This window comes from Notechis scutatus, chromosome 3 (assembly GCF_049901735.1).
Source record: "Notechis scutatus isolate UNSWTSFEM ecotype Mainland chromosome 3, rNotScu1.2, whole genome shotgun sequence".
Taxonomy (NCBI): Eukaryota; Metazoa; Chordata; class Lepidosauria; order Squamata; family Elapidae; genus Notechis; species Notechis scutatus.
Genome location: NC_142011.1, coordinates 71,166,916 through 71,174,844, shown reverse-complemented (window position 1 = coordinate 71,174,844; position 7,929 = coordinate 71,166,916).

Genomic DNA, 7,929 nt, shown 5'->3' with positions numbered 1-7,929 from the left:
GTGATGTCCCCCAAGGCAGTGTTTTAGGACCAACTCTCTTCATACTCTACATAAATGACCACTGTGATCATATTAAGAGCAACTGCGTTCTCTTCGCTGATGATGTAAAGCTATTCAACACCACAGACAATACTACTACCCTCCAAAAAGACCTTGACTATGTATCAGAATGGTCAATCAAATGGCAACTTCAAATCTCAACAAATAAATGCTCTGTCTTATTGGCAGAAAAAAATCAGAAAATAAAATACAAGCTAAATAGTCAAGACCTTGTTGAGGATCCAAACTTTGTCAAGGACCTTGGAGTACTCATCTCAAATGATCTAAGTGCTAGAGCTCACTGTAACTACATAGCCAAAAAGGCATTAAGAGTTGTTAACCTAATCCTATGTGGCTTCTTCTCTGGTTAAATCACACTACTAACTGGAGCATACAAAACATTTGCTAGACCAATACTTGAATACAGCTCATCAGTCTGGAACCCATATCATGTATCTGATATTAACACAATTGAAAAAGTCCAGAAATATTTCACAAGAAGAGTTCTCCACTCCTCTACTCATTGCAGAATACCTTATGCCACCAGACTTGAAACTCTAGACCTAGAAAACCTAGAACTGCACCGCCTCTAGTCTGATCTCAATATAGTATATAAAATCATACATTGCAATGTCCTACCTGCAAATGAATACTTCAGCTTCAATCATAACAATACAAGAGCACACAATAGATACAAACTCAAGGTTAATCGCACCAAACTTGACTGCAGAAAATACGACTTCAGCAACAGAGTGGTTAATGTTTGGAATACTCTACCTGACTTTGCGGTTTCTTCCCCAAACCCCAAAAACTTTAACCTTAGACTGTCTACTATAGACCTCACCCCCTTCCTAAGAGGCCTGTAGGGGGCGTGCATAAGCGCACCAATCGTGCCTACCATCCATGTCCTATTGTTTTTTATTTTTCTTATAAGTATCCATCTCATGTATTCAAAACTATATTTATTCTTATACCTGAATCTTGTAAGCGATTGACAAATCAAATTTAAAAAAAAAAAAGATTACAGGATAGTGTTTTTTTCTGATAGTTTTTTTTTGTTGTTGTTGTTTATTTGGGAGTAAGCTGTTTGTCTCTAAGTGGAGGATAATGGATTGGTTAATAATTGATTCCATGACTTTACAGGTGACGCAGCATAAAGAGATTGGTCTGTAATTTTCAACTAGGCTGGGGTCTCCCTTTTTGAAGATTGGGATGACCGTGGCTAGTGACCATAGGTTTGGCAAGGAGCTGGTCCTGAAGTATTTTTCAAAGATTATGCCTAGAGGTTTGGCTATGGCAGTGGGTAGCTTTTTTAAGAAATAGGCACATATTCTATCCAGTCCAATAGATAGATAGATAACATCCAGGACAGTTCTCCTCTCCCCAAATAGGAACTAATAGTTGCCCTGCATGTTACACCCTCATACACCTCTCCAGCTTTTTCTGTCTAGCTTTTCCATTCCTCCAGCTATAAACTTTTAGTTTGCTTGCTTTCTATCTACATCTTCTCTTTCTCTCTACAATCTTAGACTCACAACATGTCCTACAGCAGGAGTGTCAAACTCAAGGCTCTGGCCTGTGGGGTACTTAGACCTGGCCTGTGTGGCTGCCCTGGAAACAGTGAAGAACTGATCTGCAGTGTCTCTGCCAGTGAAAACAGAGCTCGGGAGCCCATCTGAGCTCCGTTTTTGCTGGCAGAAGGTTACAGGAGGCCCTCCCAGCCGAAAACGGAGCTCAGGAGTCCATTTTTCCTGGCAGAGCGCTCGGGCCACAGGCCCGAGCACAGGCACCCCCCCCCAAGAGCTGACCCTGCCTACTCTGGCCCTCTGAAGTCAAACACAACCTTGATGTGGCCCTCAATGAAATCGAGTTTGACACCCCTGTCCTACAGTGTCTTAGGAAGTAGGATTCTAGTCTCCAATACCTATAAGCCTCACTGCACCAATGGGACTGCTGATACAAAAACTCTTCATATTAGCCCCAATCAGGGGTGGGATTCTACCAGTTCGCACCTATTTTCTGGAACCAGTTGTTAACATTCTAAGCAGTTTGGAGAACCTGTTGTTAGAAGAAATTACTGGCCTAATCCTGTAAGGAAGGCAGGAAGGAAACATTCTGGTGTTACTTACATAAACTGCCTCTCCATTAACTGTTAAGGTAATTCCCCGTTAGGAGAATGAGCGCACACAGGGAGACTTAGTGAGAGTGGTGAAGAATAACACACAAACAGCACACAGCTACACTGTATAGCAAAATGTAGGTTTTTATTTCCAATAAACGTTTAAGCAAAGTCCAAACAAGCAGTCCAAGTCATTCACAGTTAAAGCAGTCAGTTTTCAGTCCAGGGATTTCCAATAACAAAGTCCAGTATCAAAAACAGTTCAGTAACAGACTTACATCAAATCCAAGAAGAACTATGATCAGCAAACAATCAATAGTCAATAGGAACGGCAAGACTCTCCAGAACAACAGAACAGGAGCTAACAACCCAGGTTTCTGGCTCCATGTTATGGCCGTTTGAGGAACCACACCCAATTACACTTTTAGCATTCCCTTAAAGAGACAGTATTAAAATGTCTATCCTGGTTTATATATTTTCCAATCCAACTATTAGGTGACTTACATTCCTAACATTAACCCTTATTACATTCTTGGCAGCACTAGACTTCCTGTCTCAGGAACGTGTCTGGAGTTTTTTTCCCCTCTCCTTTGCTGGTACTTTGCTTGTGTGGAGTGACCATTTAAAGTTACAATGGCACTGAAAAAAGTGACTTATGACCATTTTTCACACAACTGTTGCAGCATCCTCACAGTCATGAGAGGCCAGGTGAAAAGATGTGTGCCTTGATGTGAGTGATATTGAGTTGGCCACACCCAGCCAATAACATGACCACCAAGCCACGCCCACAGAACTGGTTGTTAAACATTTTAAATCCCACCCCTGGCCCCAACTAGCAGTCACCTCAGCTCATGAGGCCTCATGATGGACCAGCTGCCTTCCAAGGCTAAAAGTGAGTTGTTTTTTCTCCTTTTCAGCCCTCAATATCTGGCTCATGCCAGCCGAAAAGCAACCAGGCCAAGCCACAAAATTCATAGGCTACACTTAAATAGCAAGAAATATGGAGAAAGAGGGGAATATGGTTCAAGACTGCTGATGTGTCACTTCTTGGGACTCCCTTGTGAAATAAAAAATGAAGGAGCATACAGTTTGTTGTCCGCTCAATGTTTCGCCATGAATCAGATAGAATTGTGGACAATGAAATGTATTTCATTACAGTCAGTTTAATTGTTCACTGAATTGTTCACATATTTCTCTAATACAGAAGAAATATAGAATATAGATTACTAAATGTTTGTATATGTGATGCATGAAAAAAGGCTCTTTATTTTGTAAAAGAATTAAGATGATTATTCTACTCTAAAGCTTTTTTGGACTAAAGATGTTCAAAAAATGTTTATGGCATTTAATTAAGCAGTAATTTCTTTAATCATGTCTAGCCTAACCAAAAAAAATAGTTTCTGGCTTCAGGCATAGGATTGTCTTTATTATTAGATACAATTTCATTTGTTACTCTTTCCATCTGTTGATTACAGACATAGAACTTGATCTTCAGTTTATATATTTACAGATGAAGCACAAGAGAATAAAACTGCTGAGAACTATTAATTGCCACAATAAAAACTGACTGCAAAATATATCAAATTCATTATCTTGAGTTGACCAAACTATATTAAAAAGGCGGGATAAAAACATGACATAAATTGCTAACATAATTCACAATTTTCCACTATTGATGAGAAGGCAAAGTAGTCAGTACTTCATATAGGAATTAAGGTTCATTAGTAATTGGAACTTTATCTTATAATAAAGTTTAGTATTTTAGCTTTCTATGATGATAAATATAAATTAATTGAAGTTGTAATATGTAACCATCTTGGTTATTTCTTATTAGCTAAATACTGTACATAATTTGTTGTTCAGTTTAGTCCTCTAGTTTTGTTCCTAGGCCACACTATTTTCTAATGATTAATTTCCTTTATGATCTTTTCCCTTATTTTTTCACCTCAATTTTCCCCCAAAGTACAGAAATCTGTTTTCAAAGTACAGAAATCCTCTTCTTCCTAATTTCTTTTTTCAGAATTTCCCAACTCTTTTAAGGTGTTGTACCACAACTGTTTTTCTCTTCAGGATGTTTATCTGTGAAAATCCTTTCTCCTTTTTCTGGTCACTCTCCCCTAAGGATCCTACCACTTTCACTTCTTTAACCATGTCTTTTTTGTTAGTAAGTAAGTCCAATATAATCAATCTTCTTGTTGCCTTCTCTAGTTTTTAGACAATGAAACTTTCCACAAAGCATGCCTGCTTGTCTCAGTATTTGATTCCTAGTTGATTTCAGGGAAGTTGAAAACAATGTATTTCTTGACTATCTTGACTATCTGGTTTGCAAAGATTTCATATGTAACTTCTGCTTGGTTTGTTGCATTGGATTTAAACACAGTGGTATCCTCACTACTCATTGTTAATTGATTCTGGGAGGCTCAATGAGCACCAAAAAAAAATGAGTACCAATTTTTTCCCATAAGGAATAATGTAGTGAGCACAAAGCAGCTGACACCAACAAGTTCTAGCTTATGTATCGAGTACCAAACAAACAAGTACCAGGATAAAAAAATTTGGTCAAAAGGTGTTGAATACCAAATTCAATGAATTTCAAAGCAGTTGAGTACCAAGGTACCACTGTATACATCCACAACAATGGTGTTTTGATTCTTTTCCCCTTAATATTCACTCAGACACCTTTAACAGGATTTTCATTCTTGTAGGGCTAATTCCCACACAGATGTAATCATTCTTTACACATAATGTGACTCCACTTTCCCTCTTGTCAGATCTGCTTCCTTTGAATAAAGTCTATCCTTTCAGTAAGTACTATGTTCATTCACTGCACCTCTAGTAGTATAACAGAAATAGGGGTGAGTTACTAGGGGATATATATGTGTGTAAGGTAAAGGCTAAAGGTTCCCCTCACACATATGTGCTAGTCGTTTCCGGCTCTAGAATATACATACATACATACTGCATACAACATGCATATTGCAAGTTTTAAAAGCTGTTGATGCTGTTCTTTGTTAAAGGGAGAGGGACGTGCAGTTTAAACACTCCCTTCTGCACTAAGTCCACTAATCCTGCAGTATCACAGGGAAATTTAGATAAGCAAGAATCAGCACATTCCCCTCCAGAAAAACTGAGTTGCGCATCTACTAAAATTCCAATCCTAAACATGTTTGGTGAAGTGTATGTCCAATTTACCCTGAGGGAACGGGGACCTAATTTTCAGCAAACAAGCCTTCAATTGTGGCATAAGACAAACCAGTCGTATGCACAGCATTTCTCAAAAATACATATGAAACAATAGATAGTTCTGAGCAAAATGTTTATAAAATTAGATTGCTGAGCACAGAAGACAATTTTGGAATATATATATATATATATATATATATATATATATATATATATATATATATATATATATATATATATATATATATATATATATATGTTTGGAAATCTGTGTATTTCTGATACTGATTGCTATTTTTTCATTCTGTGTTTCACTTCTCTTTGGTCAAGCTCAATTGAAGCAGTATCCAAATAATCCAGCGTGTCTCGGTGTTAGGAACTTGGGAGAGAGATAACTGTCTGTGGCTTAATTGAGGCAAAAGTGAGATAATGTTTCTGTCTTGGAGGAATCTGTGAGAAGCGGTAGAAAGGCAAATCCATATTGGCAGTGCAGATAGAGCAAAATGCACAAAGCCTTGAAATGGATGATTCATATTCTTAGCAGTAGGGGGTGTTCATGTTATTATCCTTCTAGACTGCCTCTCACAGGGCATTCCTTCACAGAGCATTTATTTCTTGGCAGCAGAGCAACGTATTTCAAACCATGCCAAAGAAATGCACCCCCACACTGTGAAATCCTGTAATACTTCCTGATACGCGGTCTCTTAAGACTGCATTATCAGTCCTGGGGGAAAAAAAGAGTTTGAAAACTCATTCCACTGCATTTTTGTTATGCCAGGAAAGGTCAAAGAATTTCAAGGAAGAAGACTGTAGTTTTGTCTAGCATGCTTCATTTAGTTTGTGACTTATGTTTTCAGTTTTACCATATAATTGGCTATTCTGCGAAATTTAAAATGAACTTATTTGTCTTAATTAAAACAATACTTTTCTCTTTTACAAGGAAATCATATTACTATGTGCATTATGATTTCTCTTTGTCTGTCTCTGTCTCTCTTCCCCTCCCTCTGAAACCCCTCCTCCAAAACATTTTGTTTTGTTTTGACTTTTTCATATACTAAAATAATACAATTGGGTGGGGGCATATAATTATTGACTAGTCAAAAAACCCAAAATCTTTGTAGTTCATTGCAAGCCTCTCAGTAATTTATTAAGATGTCCAGATATGTGTTATTCATATTTGATTTCTTGGGTGTATTGGGCTCCTTCTAAAAAAAAAAGTCTAGGTATTTCCTTTAAAAAAAGAGGAATATATTATACTTGGGTTGAACTTTGACTTTTTATCATGGGGTCAGCAGGTAAGTGAGGTAGGTACAGAGCTCTTTGGGCCTGCCTGATGCTTGTTCTGAAAATAGAATTTTTTCCCTTCTTGCTCTCTTTCAGGTGTCTGCCCTTAGCTGCAATGAAGCAAGATTCATACAGCAGATGATAAAGATGATGAATGAAGAAACAAGAGGCACATTCCAAATTTTATGGCTATTGAAACATTTTTTTTAAATTTCAGGATATTTAATGAAAGAGAGAGAAGCAGAGACAGGCAATATCTATGCAGCCAGGTCATATTTGCAGCCTGGAAATTTTGGAAGTCCTGCACAAGTAGATGCCACCAGTTTGGGAAATGCAGCTCGCAAAGTGAGATCCTTCAGGCTCGCTTAATATTGGAAGAATATTATTTACTAAGCTAGCATGAAAATATTATTTGTAGATCTATAGTACTGCCAGTATTTACTCCAAAACTACAGCAATGCCAAAAAATCACCATAGACAGTCACATGTAAACCAATCATTTTTGTGGAGGTATTTTAACATCTAAGATTCTCAGGTTAATGAAAATATATATATAGTATTTGATTGTTGAGATAGGCCTCAGTATCATACAAATTTAATGAATTATTATTACTACTATTTACAAAAGCTATAGTCAAGTTAACAGTAAGGCTGAACAATCTATTTACATATGCAACAGAACAGATGCAGGATATGAGCACAGTTTCTCAATGTTATCTATTAAACAGGTCCTTTTTTTCCAGGCTTCCATGCACACAGGCTTCTTGTCACAGAAACATACCCAGCCCTTATACCCATTTATGTGGCAGCACCTAAGCAGTCTTGATTTCAGAAAGTATAATCAGACTTAGTTAGTACTTGGACAGGAGACCACTAAGAAAGTTTTAGTCTAGACTGGAAGTCTAAAAATATCCTGAAAAAAGGCTGTGGCAAATTAAGAAAAATTATATTGGCATATCGTGAAGTCACTAATAGTCGAGCTGGACTGGAGTGGGTTTTTTTTTTTCTTCAACACATGTACATAATAAAATTACAATTTGTTTCTGGATCAGATCAGCAAGCTAATTGTTTGGTTTAGCAACCATCCAGTTGCTTTCTGGAAATATTATAAATGAATGGCAGCATGGTTCTGGTTATAGCAATTGCTTTTGTTAATATCTGACTACTACAAAAGTGTATTACCCCATTAACAAAGGTGGGGGTGAGTTTTTGCTTCTGAGTTTCTACTCTTTTTAGAGGAAACATTCTGCCTTTTTAATATTTCCTAGGCTATTTCAATTTTCTAGGAGAGGGGTGGGTGCTAA